The sequence below is a fragment of the Bos mutus genome, unplaced genomic scaffold (assembly GCF_027580195.1).
Source record: "Bos mutus isolate GX-2022 unplaced genomic scaffold, NWIPB_WYAK_1.1 CTG212, whole genome shotgun sequence".
NCBI classification, from domain to species: Eukaryota; Metazoa; Chordata; class Mammalia; order Artiodactyla; family Bovidae; genus Bos; species Bos mutus.
Genome location: NW_027219576.1, coordinates 160,478 through 176,337, shown reverse-complemented (window position 1 = coordinate 176,337; position 15,860 = coordinate 160,478).

Genomic DNA, 15,860 nt, shown 5'->3' with positions numbered 1-15,860 from the left:
CTCTTTGCAATCCCATGGACTGTAGCCCCTGTCCATGGAATTCTCCAGGCAAGAATACTGGAGTGGGTTGCCATTCCCTTCTCCAGAGGATTTTCCTGACTCTGGAATTGAACCCAGGTCTCCCACAGTGCAGGCAGATTCTTTACCATCTGAGCCATCAGGGAAGCCTATAGTTTTGTGGGAGTCATTTAAAATGGGGAACTGCAAACTGTGAATTTAATCTAGATGTATACAAATGGTGAAGAAAATTGATACTTGATTAAACCTTTAATCATAACTATTTTGTTCAGCAATGAGTAGGCGATCAGCTGAGGACAAATACATAGTGGAAATTTAGCAATTTTGTAAATCATCTCTAGGTGTCTTTTACCTTTCTCCTATTAACTGTTGCTGCTACATATGAAGGCAGGCAGTTGTAATTGTGAAGATCTTTTTTTGTTTTCAAATGCATTGTATGAGCGTTTATGGCATATTTGCTTTTAGAATGTGAGTAACTAACAGTGACGTTATATGCAAATTTATAATTACATGAGAAAGTATAAGTGTATAACTGAATGAAAAACCCAGAAGAGGACTAGATGTTTGTGGATTGAAAGTGATCTGCTGTGATATTTGCAAATTAGCAAACTGTCTTCAGTGCCCATTGTCCCCTGCTGGTAGGGGAAGCAGAAGTGTTCTTCTGAACGATCATCTTGTCCAAACACAAGATGTTAATGTGTCACTCTTTTTAAACTAATTGAGATGGCTTAAGTAAAATAGTTAAAGGCTTTTAAATAGATAATCTTTAAAGAGCTTTAAAATCATATATATGCAAAAGTTACTTGAACACGTTTCTAAGTAGACAAGGTGTAGCTCTAATGTTCCCTGAGAACCATTTACTACTAATTGGTGTGAAGATTTGATAAAGTACCAAAGACTGCTTCTAAAGGTTATTGCTAAATGTCAGCATTTATGGTACTAACTTTAATGTTATCTATGACACCAGCAATTACTGGGTCCTACAATATTTAGCTCTGCAACTGCAATTTCTTTCTTTTTAAAAATGAAGTATGATTGATTTACCACATTGTGTTTAGTTTTTGGTATACAGCAACGTGATTTGTTATATATATATATACATACATACACACACACACATATATATGTACACACATACATACACACACACACACATATATATATATATATACATACATACATACATATGTATTTTCCACAGTTTGTTGTGATCCATACAGTCAAAGGCTTTGGCATAGTCAATAAAGCAGAAGTAGATGTTTTTCTTGAACTCTCTCAGTTTTTCAATGATCCAGGGATATTGGCAATTTGATCTCTGGTTCCTCTGCCTTTTCTTTCATTTTTAGATTTTTATTTATTTTTAATATAAATATATTTATTTTAATTGAGGCTAATTACTTTGCAGTATTGTACTGGTTTTGCCATACATTGACATGAATCTGCCACAGGTGTACATGTGTTCCCCCTCCTGAATCCCCTCCCACCTCCCTCCCCATACTGTCCCTCTGGGTCATCTCAGTGCACCAGCCCTGAGCATTCTGTATCATGCATCGAACCTGGACTGGTGACTCATTTCATGTACAATAATATACATGTTTCCATGTCATTCTCCCAAATCATCCCAACCTCACCCACTCCCAGAGTCCAAAAGACTGTTCTATACATATGTGTCTCTTTTGCTGTCTCACATACAGGGTTATCATTACCATCTTTCTAAATTCCATACCTATGCGCTGTTATACTGTATTGGTGTTTTTCTTTCTGGACTTTACTCTGTATAATAGGCTCCATTTTCATCCAACTCATTAGAACTTATTCAAATATATTCTTTTTAATGGCTGAGTAATACTCCATTGTGTATATGTACCACAGCTTTAGTGTCCATTTGCTGATGGACATCTAGGTTGCTTCCATGGCCTGGCTATTTATAAACAGTGCTGTGATGAATATTGGGGTACACGTGTCTCTTTCAATTCTGGTTTCCTCGGTGTGTATGCCCAGAAGTGGGATTGCTGGGTCATATGGCAGTTTTATTTCCAGGTTTTAAGGAAGTTCCATACTGTTCTCCATAGTGACTGAACTACTTTGCGTTCCCTCCAACAGTGTAAAATGGTTCCCTTTTCTCCACACCCTCTCCATCATTTATTACATGTAGACGTTTGGATAGCAGCCATTCTGACTTGCATGAAATGGTACCTCATTGTGGTTTTGATTGGCATTTATCTGATAATGAGTGATGTTGAGCATCTTTGCATGTGTTTGTTAGCCATCTGTATGTCTTCTTTGGAGAAATATCTGTTTAGTTCTTTGGCCCATTTTTTGATTACATGGTTTATTTTTCTGGAATTTAGCTGCAGGAGTTGTTTGTATATTTTTGAGATTAGTTCTTTGTCAGTTGGTTTGTTTGCTATTATTTTCTCCCATTCTGAAGGCTGTCTTTTCACCTTGCTTATAGTTTCCTTTCTTGTGCAGAAGCTTTTAATTTTAATTAGGTCCCATTTATTTTTGCTTTTATTTCCAATATTCTGAGAGGTGGGTCATAGAGGATCCTGCTGTGATTTATGTTGGAGAGTGTTTTTCCTATGTTCTCCTCTATGAGTTTTATAGTTTCTGGTCTTACATTTAGATCTTTAATCCATTTTGAGTTTAATTTTGTGTATGGTTTTAGAAAGTGTTCTAGTTTCATTCTTTTACAAGTGGTTGACCAGTTTTCCCAGCACCACTTGTTAAAGAGATTGTCTTTAATCCATTGTATATTCTTGCCTCCTTTGTCAAAGATAAGGTGTCCATAGGTGCATGGATTTATCACTGGGCTTTCTATTTTGTTCCATTGATCTATATTTCTGTCTTTGTGCCAGTACCACACTGCCTTGATGACTGTGGCTTTGCAGTACAGCCTGAAGTCAGGCAGGTTTATTCTTTCAGTTCCATTCTTCTTTTTCAAGACTGCTTTGGCTATTCGAGGTTTTTTGTATTTCCATACAAATTGTGAAATTATTTGTTCTAGCTCTGTGAAAAATACCATTGGTAGCTTCATAGGGATTGCATTGAATCTATAGATTTCTTTGGGAAGTATACTCATTTTCGCTATATTGATTCTTTTGATCTATGAACACGGTATATTTCTCCATCTATTAGTGTCCTCTTTGATTTCTTTATCCAGTGTTCAATGATTTTCTATATATATAGGTCTTTTGTTTCTTTATGTAGATATATTACTAAGTATTTTATTCTTTTTGTTGCAATGGTGAATGGAATTGTTTCCTTAATTTCTCTTTCTATTTTCTCATTATTAGTGTGATAATTAGAATGCAAGGGATTTCTGTACCCAGCAAGGATCTCATTCAAATATGAAGGAAAAATCAAAAGCTTTACAGACAAGCAAAAGCTGAGACAATACAGCACCACCAAACCAGCTCTCCAACAAATTCTAAAGGATCTTCTCTAGACAGGAACACAGAAAGAGTGTATAAACTTGAACTCAAAACAACAAAGTAAATGGCAACGGATCATACTTATCAATAATTACCTTAAATGAAAATGGATTGAATGCCCCAACCAAAAGACAAAGACTGGATGAATGGATACAAAAATAAGACCCCTATATATGTTGTATACAAGAGACCCGCCTCAAAACAAGGGACACATACAGACTGAAAGTGAAGGGCTGGAAAATGATATTCCATGCAAACAGAGTCTAAAAGAAAGCAGGAGTAGCAATACTCATATCAGATAAAAAATAAACTGTAAAACAAAAGGCTGTGAAAAGAGACAAAGAAGGGCAGTATATAATTATCAAGGATCAATCCAAGAAGAAGTTATAACAATTATAAATATATATGCATCCAACATAGGAGCACCGCAGTATGTAAGACAAATGCTATCAAGTATGAAAGGGGAAGTTAACAATAACACAATAATAGTGGGAGACTTTAATACCCCACTCACACCTATGGATAGATCAACTAAACAGAAAAGTAACAAGGAAACACAAACTTTACATGATACAATATACCAGTTAGACCTGATTGATATCTATAGGACATTTCACCCCAAAACAATGAATTTCACTTTTTTATCAAGTGCACACGGAACCTTCTCTAGGATAGATCACATCCTGGGCCATAAATCTAGCCTTGGTAAATTCAAAAACATTGAAAACATTCCAGTCATCTTTTCTGACCACAATGCGGTAAGATTAAATTTCAATTACAAGAGTAAAATTATCAAAAATTCCACACTGCTAAATAACCAACAAATCACAGAAGAAATCAAAAAAGAAATCAAAATATGCATAGAAATGAATGAAAATGAAAACACAACAACCCACAACCTGTGGGACACTGTGAAAGCAGTGCTAGGGGGAAGGATCATAGCAATACAGGCATACCTCAAGAAACAAGAGGAAAGTCAAATAAATAACCTAACTCTACACCTAAAGCAACTAGAAAAGGAAGAAATGAAGAACCCCAGGGTTAGTAGAAGGAAAGAAATCCTAAAAACTGGGCAGAAATAAATGCAAAAGAAACAAAAGAGACCATAGCAAAAATCAACAAAGCCAAAAGCTGGTTCTTTGGAAAGATAAATAAAATTGACAAACCATTAGCCAGACTCATCAAGAAACAAAGGGAGAAAAATCAAATCAATAAATTAGAAATGAAAATGGAGAGATCAAAATAGACAACACAGAAATACAAAGGATCATAAGAGACTACTATCACAAATTATATGCCAATAAAAAGGACAACTTGGAAGAAATGGACAAATTCTTAGAAAAGTACAACTTTCAAAAACTGAACCAGGAAGAAATAGAAAATCATAACAGACCCATCACAAGCAAGGAAATTGAGACTGTAATCAGAAATTTTCCAGCAAACAAACAAACAAAAAAAAAGGCACAGTTCCAGATGGCTTCACAGCTGAATTCTACCAAAAATTTAGAGAAGAGCTAACACCTATCCTACTCAAACTCTTCCAGAAAATTGCAGAGGAAGGTAAACTTCCAAACTCATTCTATGAGGCCACCATCACCCTAATACCAAAACCTGACAAAGATCCCACCAAAAAAGAAAACTACAGGCCAATATCACTGATGTAAAAATCCTTAACAAAATTCTAGCAATCAAAATTCAACAACACATTAAAAAGATCATACATCATGACCAAGTGGGCTTTATCCCAGGGATGCAAGGATTCTTCAATATCCGCAAATCAATCAGTGTAATACCCCACATTGACAAATTGAAAAATAAAAGCCATATGATTATCTCAATAGATGCAGAGAAAGCCTTTGACAAAATTCAACATCCATGTATGATAAAAACTTTCTAGAATTTTTTTTTATATTTTATTTTCTTTTTTAACTTTACAATATTGTATTGGTTTTGCCATATATCAACATGAATCAGCCACAGATTAAAATTAAAAAATAAAAAAAAACTTACATAAAGCAGGAATACATGGAACATACCTCAATAGAATTAAAATTATATATGACAAACCCACAGCAAACATTATCCTCAATGGTGAAAAATTGGAAGCATTTCCTCTAAAGTCAGGAACAAGACAAGGGTGCCCACTCTCACCGCTACTATTCAACATAGTTTTGAAAGTTTTGGCCACAGTGATCAGAGCAGAAAAAGAAACAAAAGGAATCCAAATTGGAAAAGAAGAAGTAAAACACTCACTGTTTGCAGATGACATGATCCTCTACATAGAAAACCCTAAAGACTCCACCAGAAAATTACTAGAGCTAATCAATGAATATAGTAAAGTTGCAGGATATAAAATCAACACACAGAAATCCTCTGCCTTTTCTAAATCCAGCTTGAACATCTGGAATTTCATGGTTCACATACTGTTGAAGCCTGGCTTGGGTATATATGTAGATGTTATGCATACATATACATTTAGATACATATACATATATATAGAGAGATTATAGATAAATAGATAGATAGATTTATGTATCTAAATATATACATACAGATGTATGTGTGTGTATATATACATATATATATATATATATATACATTTAGATCATTTTTCATTGTAGCTTATTATAAGATAGTAAATATGGTTCCCTGTGCTACAGTAAATCCTGTGCTGTTTATCTGTTTTATGTATAGTACAGTAGTTTGCAGCTGTTTCATTTCTTCCTTTGAATTCCCACTGCTGCTGCCCTACCTGATTCAGGGCCTTATTATCCCTTGCTTGTTCTGTTAAACTCTTGCCTGATTTCTCTCTTCTCCAATCCATCCTTCACACTTCTGTAATGAGGGGGCTTCCCGGTAGCTCAGACAGTAAACTATCTGCCTGCAATGCAGGAGATCTGGATTCGATCCCTGGGTTGGGAAGATCCCCTGGAGAAGGAAATAGCAGCCTTTTCCAGGACTCTTGCTTGGAAAATTCCATGGATGGAGGAGCCTGGTAGGCTACGGTCCATGGAATGGCAAAGAGAGATTTCTCTCTTCTCCAGTCCATCCTTCACACTTCTGTAATCTGATCCTCTAAAAAGTTACCCTTCCCTCCTGCAAACCTGTCATAACAGCTTCTGAGTTTGAAGTCTCAGGTGTTCAACGTGTCCCCCATAACAAGACCCCCCCCCTTTTGTGATTTCCTGCATACATTCTTTGTCTCCTCCCACCTGTCCAGATGGGTTGCTTTCTCTGCACTAATTCACCATTATCTCCTTGCTTTGCATATGCTCCTCACCTACAATAGGTTTGATTCCCTCCTTCCTTTACCAGTTGACATCTTATTCTTTTGTCAACAAAGTCAGAATCAATCCTGTTTTTCCACTACATATCCATGGCTGAGTATGCTTCCTGAATTGTTATAATGTTTTTGTCTTTTATTTTTTAATTTTAAAAAATATTTAAAGAAAAACAGAGCTGGGCCTACAAACTCCCCTTAGTTTTGTTTTGTTTTTTTTTTTTTTTTTTTTTTTTTTTTAGATAGGATGAAAGGAGGACTACTCTTATTTTTAGATAGGATGCACTATGTCAATATTTGTCAAATGAATGGTAAAGATTTAGAATGTAAATTTGTTTTTCATCATATAGTGGGGTCATAGTAGAGCTCATTCTATTCCCACCAATGGAACCATGTTGCACTCATTATTATTCACTATACATGCATTGTTACTTATTATTTAGAAAGCTCATTAGAGAGCTTTTATTTGGAATAAATAATGAGCATCCTTTGACTATTAAGTGTTATTACTTTTGAACTTTAATCGTATCCATTTAGAACGTGATATGAAAAGTGGTGCTTTCTCACTGAACTAGACTTTATTTTTTAGAGTATGGAGGAGTTAGAGAAGGATCATAAACATTTTCTGAATGATGAGCAAAGTGAAATTAGACAAGGAATGGCCATGCTGCAAGACAAAATTACCGTTGAAGCTGTAAGTAGTGTGTATTTAATACCAAGTACTATGGAGGGATGTGAGCATTGGAGTATTTTTCTAATGAAGTGTATACAACAATTACCTCAATAATATGAAGATGTTTAATATTTCTTTACTTTCCTGAAACAGCTTCAGAATGAGCTGCAAATGCTTCAGAAGTTTCTCCTGTCCCTGTTATTCTGAGGGCTTTGGAGAAAGAGCTTGATTCCAAGTTGTACGATACAAGTGCAACATCAGCCACACTGAACCACATTATTTTAAAATTGAAGTTGAAGTGGGTACATCTTGTTTATCTTAGCACATTTTTTCAGTGCAAGACCCTCTGTGTGTTAAAGCCCATATAAAGCCTAAAGAGTTTGTGATTATAATCAGCAATTCTCAAATTATAAGCATCAAGCTGTCAGCTCTTTTCATTAGTAATGTTGATGTTTTGTACCTAACACTGTCAAATAAACTTTTAGCAATAAAGGTGATTTAATTCTAAGTTTGAAAGAATATAAGATCCATTCTACCTGTGCACCCCACCTCCAAAGGAAAAAAAATGTTTTCAAAGGAAAAATCTACCCCATTGCTTTATAAAAATTATTAAAAGCAACTTACATTTCTGTTTTCGAATTAACTGAACTGCTTAAAATATCAGTAATAGAACAGACCTAGCTACTGAAATACATAAATATCAGTGCTGAGACATGGGCTTGTGAGTATGTCATTTCCACAGAGACATCAAAATGTTACTTTAATTGGTGTGAGAGTATTAGTCACTCAGTCATGTCTGACTCTTTGCAATCCCATGGACGGTAGCCCCCCAGGCTCCCCTGTCCATGGAATTCTTCAGGCAAGTATACAGGCATGGGTTGCCATGCCCTTCTCCAGGGGATCTTCCCGAACCAGGGATCAAACCCAGGCCTCCAGCATTGCAGGCAGATTTTTACCATTTGAGCTGTTTCATTGTTAAATGACACCTGGCCTTAGCATTGATCCAAAGTGTTTCATGGGGAGAAGCCAAGATGGCGGAGGAGTAGGACGGGGAGAACACTTTATCCCCCACAAATTCATCAAAAGAACATTTAAACACCAAGTAAATTCCACAAAACAACTTCTGAATGCCGGCAGAGGACATCAGGCATCCAGAAAAGCAAACCAAGTCTTCAAAAGGAGGTAGGAAAAAATATAAAAGACAAAAAAAGAGACAAAAGAGGGAGAGACGGAGTTCCGTCCTGGGATGGGAGTCTTAAAAAGAGAGAAGTTTCCAAACACCAGGAAACCTTCTCATTGCCAAATCTGTGCCAAGCTTTGGAAGCACAGAGGGCAACATAACGGGGAGGAAAAATAAATAAACAATTAAAACCCACAGATTGCGAGCCCTACGGTAACTCCCCCAGCAGAGAAGCAGCACAGACGCCTGCACACGCCATTAGCAAGTGGGGGCTGGGCAGGGAGGTGCGGCGCCAGCTGCATCGCTTAGAGTAAGGACCTGGCCAGAATACCCTGAGCGCTATCTGAGCGAAATAATTTGGGCTAGCAAACCAGACTGTGGGATATCTACCACACGAAAAGCCAGCCCTAACCTAAGACACTGCCAGGCCCGCGCACAGAACAAAGGACTGAACAGAGATAGCTGGCTACAGACCTTCCCCCTCCAGTGACAGGCAGCCAGAACTGGAAGGGGGCAATCACAGCCCCAGAGAGGCATTATCGATAAAACTGTAAGCAGGCTTCTTTGCTAACTAAAACTTCTCGGGGGTCTGGATGGTCAACATCTGCCTGAGAAGGTGCACCGGTTGTACACCTAGATAACTGAGCGGCGGGGAGGCAATAAGTCGCAGCAATCACGCCCGCCAAACACCTCATCACCTGAGCTGCTCGGACCTGGGAAGGGCACAAAATGCAGGCCCAACCGAGTCTGCGCCTCTGAGGACTACCCGAGTGCCTGAACCTGAGCGGCTTGGACCCGGGAGGTGTAGGCAGCCCAGGGCCGGCCATGGATGGTCCCCGGCGGAGCAAACTACAGCCTGAGCAGTGTGGGCAAGGAGGCTACACGCACCGTGAGCAGGGGCAGACCCAGTGTGGCTGAGGCACTGCGAGCACACGCCAGTGTTATTTGTTTGCAGCATCCCTCCCTACCTCCCCACAGTGCGACTGAACAAGTGAGCCTAAAAAAAAAAAAAAAAAAAAAAAAAAAAAGTGTCCTCCACCGTCCCCATTGTGTCAGGGCAGAAAGCAGACACTGAAGAGACCAGCAAACAGAAGAAGCTATAACAGAGGGAAGCGCCTTGGAAGCTACAGGCAATAGATTAAAACCCTGTGGTTACTACCGACTACATAGGAAGGGGCCAATAGATCTTGAGAAATATAAGTCGGACCAAGGAACTAGCTAAAAATGAACTGAACCCACAATACTCACAAAAAAAAAACAGAGAAAGTCCTAGATATATGTTTACTATTTTTATGATCGTTCTTTCTTTTTTTTTTAATTTTTAAAAAAAATTTTAAGTCCTCTATTATTCCTTTAATTTTCACTTTTATAACCTATTACTTTTGCAAAAAAAAAAAAAGACACTTTTTTTTTCAGCAAACTTCATATATATATTTTTATAATTTTTTGACCATGGTTTTTTTTTCTTCTTCTTTTCTTTAACATTGTATTTTTGAAATTCCAAATTCTACTCTAGATTTTTAATTTTAGCTTTTTGGTATTTGTTATCAATTTTGTACCTGTAGTTTTTTTTTTTTTAATAATTTCTGTGACTTTTTTTTCTTTTTCTTTCTCTTCTTTTTTATATAACATTGTATATCTGAAATTCCAAACTCTACTCTAGATTTTTAATTTATGCTTTTTGGTATTTGATATCAATTTTGTACCTGTATTTTCTTTATAATTTTTGCGACTTTGTTTTTGTTTATGTTTTTGTTTTCTGTCTGTCTTTTTCTTCTTCTTTTTTTAACATTGTATTTTTGAAATTCCAAACTCTACTCTAGATTTTTAACTTTTGCTTTTTGGTATTAGTTATCAATTTTGTACCTATATTTTCTTTATAATTTTCACGACCTTGTTTGTTTTTGTTTGTTCGTTTTTTCTCTCTTTCTTTTCCTTCTTCTTTTCTTTAACATCGTATTTTTGAAATTCCAAACTCTACTCTAGATTTTTAATTTTTGCTTTTATGTATTTGTTACCAATTTTGTACCTTTAAGGACCCAATCTTCAGTACCCATTTTTCACTAGGGAGTGAGATTACTGGCTTGACTGCTCTCTCTCCCTTTGGATTCTCCTTTTTCTCCACCAGGTCGCCTGTGTCTCCTCCCTAACCCTTCTCTACTCTACCCAACTCTGTGAATTTCTGTGTGTTCCAGATGTTGGAGAACACTTAGGGAACTGATTACTGGCTGGATCTCCCTCCTTTTCTTTCCCCCCTTTTATCCTCCTGGCCACCTCTGTCTCTTTCCTCCTTCTTCTCTTCTCTGTATAACTCCGTGAACATCTCTGAGCAGCCCAGTTGTGCAGTGCACATAAGGAAGTGATTACTGGCTAGCCCACTCTCTCCTCTATTGATTCCACCTCATTACATTCGGGTCACTTCTAACTCCCTCCTCCCTTTTCTCTTCTCCATGTAACGCTGTGATCCCCTCTGGGTGACCCTCACAGTGGAGAAACTTTTCATCTTTAACGTAGATGTTTTTATCAATGGTGCTGTATAGAAGGAGAAGTTTTGAAACTACTGTAAAAATAAGACCGATAACTGGAAGCAGGAGGCTTAAGTCCAAACCCTGATTCCAGGGAACTCCTGACTCCAAGGAACATTAATTGACAGGAGCTCATCAAACACCTCCATACCAACACTGAAACCAAGCACCACACAAGGGCCAACAAGTTCCAGGGCAAGACATACCAAGCAAATTCTCCAGCAACACAGGAACACAGCCCTGAGCTCCAAGATACAGGCTGCCCAAAGTCACCCCAAAACCGTAGACATCTCATAACTCACTACTGGACACTTCATTGCACTCCAGAGAGAAGAAATACAGCTCCACCCACCAGAACACCGACACAAGCTTCCCTAACCAGGAAACCTTGACAAGCCACCTGTACAAACCCACACACAGCGAGGAAATGCCACAATAAAGAGAACTCCACAAACTGCCAGAATACAGAAAAGATACCCCAAACTCAGCAATTTAAACAAGATGAAGAGACAGAGGAATACCCAGCAGATAAAGGAACAGCATAAATGCCCACCAAACCAAACAAGAGGAAGAGATAGGGAAACTACATGATAAAGAATTCCGAATAATGATAGTGAAATTGATCCAAAATCTTGAAATCAAAATGGAATCACAGATAAATAGCCTGGAGACAAGGATTGAGAAGATGCAAGAAAGGTTTAACAAGGACCTAGAAGAAATAAAAAAGAGTCAGTATATAATGAATAATGCAATAAATGAAATCAAAAACACTCTGGAGGCAACAAATAGTAGAATAACAGAGGCAGAAGACAGGATGGGTGAATTAGAAGATAGAATGGTAGAAATAAATGAATCAGAGAGGATAAAAGAAAAACGAATTAAAAGAAATGAGGACAATCTCAGCGACTTCCAGGACAATATTAAATGCTACAACATTCGAATCATAGGGGTCCCAGAAGAAGAAGACAAAAAGAAAGACCATGAGAAAATACTTGAGGAGATAATAGTTGAAAATTTCCCTATAATGGGGAAGGAAATAATCACCCAAGTCCAAGAAACCCAGAGAATCCCAAACAGGATAAACCCAAGGTGAAACACCCCAAGACACATATTAATCAAATTAACAAAGATCAAACACAAAGAAAAAATATTAAAAGCAGCAAGGGAAAAACAACGAATAACACACAAGGGAATTCCCATAAGGATAACAGCTGATCTTTCAATAGAAACTCTTCAAGCCAGGAGGGAATGGCAAGACATACTTAAAATGATAAAAGAAAATAACCTACAGCCCAGATTATTGTACCCAGCAAGGATCTCATTCAAATATGAAGGAGAAATCAAAAGCTTTTCAGACACGCAAAAGCTGAGAGAATTCTGCACCACCAAACCAGCTCTCCAACAAATACTAAAGGATATTCTCTAGACAGGAAACACAAAAATGGTGTATAAATTTGAACACAAAACAATAAAATAAATGGCAATGGGATCATTATTATCAGTAATTACCTTAAATGTAAATGGGTTGAATGCCCCAACCAAAAGACAAAGACTGGCTGAATGGATACAAAAACAAAACCCCTACATATGTTGTCTACAAGAGACCCACCTCAAAACAGGGGACACATACAGACTGAAAGTGAAGGGCTGGAAAAAGATTTTCCATGCAAATAGGGACCAAAAGAAAGCAGGAGTAGCAATACTCATATCAGATAAAATAGACTTTAAAACAAAGGCTGTGAAAAGAGACAAAGATGGTCACTACATAATGATTAAAGGATCAATCCAAGAAGAAGATATAACAATTATAAATATATATGCACCCAACACGGGAGCACCGCAATATGTAAGACAAATGCTAACAAGTATGAAAGGAGAAATTAACAACACCACAATAATAGTGGGAGACTTTAATACCCCACTTACACCTATGGATAGATCAACCAAACAGAAAATTAACAAGGAAACACAAACTTTAAATGATACAATAGACCAGTTAGACCTAATTGATATCTATAGGACATTTCATCCCAAAACAGTGAATTTCACCTTTTTCTCAAGTGCACATGGAACCTTCTCCAGGATAGATCACATCCTGGGCCATAAGTCTAGCCTTGGTAAAATCAAAAGCATTGAAATCATTCCAAGCATCTTTTCTGACCACAATGCAGTAAGATTAGATCTCAATTACAGGAGAAAAACTATTAAAACTTCCAACATATGGAGGCTGAACAACACACTGCTGAATAACCAACAAATCACAGATGAAAAAAAAAAAGAAATCAAAATTTGCATAGAAACGAATGAAAATGAAAACACAACAACACAAAACCTCTGGGACACTGTAAAAGCAGTCCTAAGGGGAAAGTTCATAGCAATACAGGCATACCTCAAGAAACAAGAAAAAAGTCAAATAAATAACCTAACTCTACACCTAAAGCAACTAGAAAAGGAAGAAATGAAGAACCCCAGGATTAGTAGAAGGAAAGAAATCTTAAAAATTAGAGCAGAAATAAATTCAAAAGAAACAAAAGAGACCATAGCAAAAATCAACAAAGCCAAAAGCTGGTTCTTTGAAAGGATAAATAAAATTGACAAATCACTAGCCAGACTCATCAAGAAACAAAGGGAGAAAAATCAAATCAATAAAATTAGAAATGAAAATGGAGAGATCACCACAAACAACACAGAAATACAAAGGATCATAAGAGACTACAATCAACAATTATATGCCAATAAAATGGACAACGTGGAAGAAATGGACAAATTCTTAGAAAAGTACAACTTTCCAAAACTGGACCAGGAAGAAATAGAAAATCGTAACAGACCCATCACAAGCACAGAAATTGAAACTGTAATCAAAAACATCCCAGCAAACAAAAGCACAGTTCCAGACGGCTTCACAGCTGAATTCTACCAAAAATTTAGAGAAGAGCTAACGCCTATCCTGCTCAAACTCTTCCAGAAAATTGCAGAGGAAGGTGAACGTCCAAACTCATTCTATGAGGCCACCATCACCCTAATACCAAAACCTGACAAAGATGCCACAAAAAAAGAAAACTACAGGCCAATAACACTGATGAACATAGATGCAAAAATCCTTAACAAAATTCTAGCAATCATAATCCAACAACACATATAAAAGATCATACACCATAACCAAGTGGGCTTTATCCCAGGGATACAAGGATTCTTCAATATCTGCAAATCAATCAATGTCATACACCACATTAACAAATTGAAAAATAAAAACCATATGATTATCTCAATAGATGCAGAGAAAGCCTTTGACAAAATTCAACATCCATTTATGATAAAAAAAAAAAAACTCTCCAGAAAGCAGGAACAGAAGGAACATACCTCAACATAATAAAAGCTATATATGACAAACCCACAGCAAACATTATCCTCAATGGTGAAAAATTGAAAGCATTTCCTCTAAAGTCAGGAACAAGACAAGGGTGCCCACTTTCACCATTCCTATTCAACATAGTTTTGGAAGTTTTGGCCACAGCAATCAGAGCAGAAAAAGAAATAAAAAGAATCCAAATTGGAAAAGAAGAAGTAAAACTCTTACTATTTGCAGATGACGTGATCCTCTACATATAAAACCCTAAAGACTCCACCAGAAAATTACTAGAACTAATCAGTGATTATAGCAAATTTGCAGGATATAAAAAGAAACTAAAGACCTATATATAGAAAACTATGAAACACTGGTGAAAGAAATCAGAGAACACTAATAGATGGAAAAACATACCATGTTCATGGATCAGAAGAATCAATATAGTGAAAATGAGTATACTACCCAAAGCAATCTATAGATTCAATGCAATCCCTATCAAGCTACCAACGGTATTCTTCACAGAGCTAGAACAAATAATTTCACAATTTGTATGGAAATGCAAAAAACCTCGAATAGCCAAAGCTATCTTGAGAAAGAAGAATGGAACTGGAGGAATCAACCTACCTGACTTCAGGCTCTACTACAAAGCCACAGTTATCAAGACAGTATGGTACTGGCACAAAGACAGAAATATAGATCAATGGAACAAAATAGAAAGCCCAGAGATAAATCCACACACATATGGACACCTTATCTTTGACAAAGGAGGCAAGAATATACAATGAATTAAAGACAATCTCTTTAACAAGTGGTGCTGGGAAAACTGGTCAACCACTTGTAAAAGAATGAAACTTGACCACTTTCTAACACCATACACAAAAATAAACTCAAAATGGATGAAAGATCTAAATGTAAGACCAGAAACTATAAAACTCCTAGAGGAGAATATAGGCAAAACACTATCTGACATACATCACAGCAGGATCCTCTATGACCCACCTCCCAGAATATTGGAAATAAAAGTAAAAATAAACAAATGGGACCTAATTAAACTTAAAAGCTTCTGCACATCAAAGGAAACTATTAGAAAGGTGAAAAGGCAGCCTTCAGAATGGGAGAAAATAATAGCAAATGAAGCAACTGACAAACAACTAGTCTCAAAAATATACAAGCAATTCCTACAGTTCAACTCCAGAAAAATAAATGACCCAGTCAAAAAATGGGCCAAAGAACTAAATAGATATTTCTCCAAAGAAGACATACAGATGGCTAACAAACACATGAAAAGATGCTCAACATCACTCATTATCAGAGAAATGCAAATCAAAACCACTATGAGGTACCATTTCACGCCAGTCACAATGGCTGCGATCCAAAAATCTACAAGCAATAAATGCTGGAGAG